This window comes from Opisthorchis viverrini (genome assembly GCF_000715545.1).
Source record: "Opisthorchis viverrini unplaced genomic scaffold opera_v5_546, whole genome shotgun sequence".
Classification (NCBI taxonomy): domain Eukaryota; kingdom Metazoa; phylum Platyhelminthes; class Trematoda; order Opisthorchiida; family Opisthorchiidae; genus Opisthorchis; species Opisthorchis viverrini.
This window is the reverse complement of record NW_008752206.1, coordinates 63,847-64,787: the sequence shown is the minus strand read 5'-3', so window position 1 is coordinate 64,787 and position 941 is coordinate 63,847. Positions and strand designations below refer to the sequence as shown.

The 941-nt window shown below is 41.4% G+C and overlaps 1 protein-coding gene across 1 annotated transcript in view; it reads left to right on the top strand.

Annotated features, from left to right (window-relative positions):
* T265_11662 (hypothetical protein) overlaps positions 1-941 on the top strand; it is a gene marked incomplete at both ends in the record, with an annotated part of 53,826 nt that overhangs the window by 15,797 nt on the left and 37,088 nt on the right. The gene's annotated exons all lie outside the window — the stretch shown is intronic.

Sequence of the window (941 nt, the reverse complement as noted above, 5' to 3'; positions counted from 1 at the left end):
CTAAATGAATCACGTTGGATTTTTGCGTAGCTTCCAGAAACGGCTGCTGAAATATTGAACTGATGACGTTTACCTGCTCCCATGCATCCTCGATGCAAGTTCCCCACCACAAAAATAGACTCTTAAATAAAATGATATTTTATCGTGAATTCAGTTCCTTTATCGAGGTCAAGAAAAGGAAATACAAACCTGCAGTGCACGGTGCAGCTTTCGCCAAGCGGTTCCATGGATTCCTAGTTTGCGGCCTCCATCAATCGTCGAGACTTCGAAAACAAATGCGCCTGGGATGAGGGTTTTCTATCTACAGCATTCGGCTGGAAGCAAGAAAATAATTTAGCAATACGTCTTTTTGACAGAAGCTCTGTCAATGCTGACTGGCAGAACTGACTTCCTAGACTACTCAATATCGATCACTAGGTTGCCAAGGTAACGGAAATTACTGGCGATCAATCACTAGGTTGCCAGGGTAACGTACATTACTGGCAAACTTCATTATGATCTATATCTGTTAGGAGTACGTTGAACACCACTAAATTTTTCAAGGAATTCGCTGATTATCTGAAAAGCGAGAACGAACGATAGAACGAATTAGCTTGCATCTACAAAATCGGAATAAGAAACGATCAAGCCCATCCCTATAGGGAATTTCAGCTGTTATCACGTTTCATGAATTTTTAGTGCTATTTTCATTATGCTGAAGAATTTCAAACGCCATCACACTGTCAACAGGTTGAAAGTAGTTCAGAGGGAACACTAAATCGCACGACGAATGGATTTTTCATGTGGAAAGTTGTCACTAGAGGACTCAGTCGTTTGATCCCTTGATTGAGGAACGGGTGGCGTGATGTATTGATTAAGTGCGAATAAATAAGGCTGTTGGTTGTTCGTTCATGGCTAGAGGGTTTAATGTTTCAACTACAAAGCGCACCACTGATGATTCC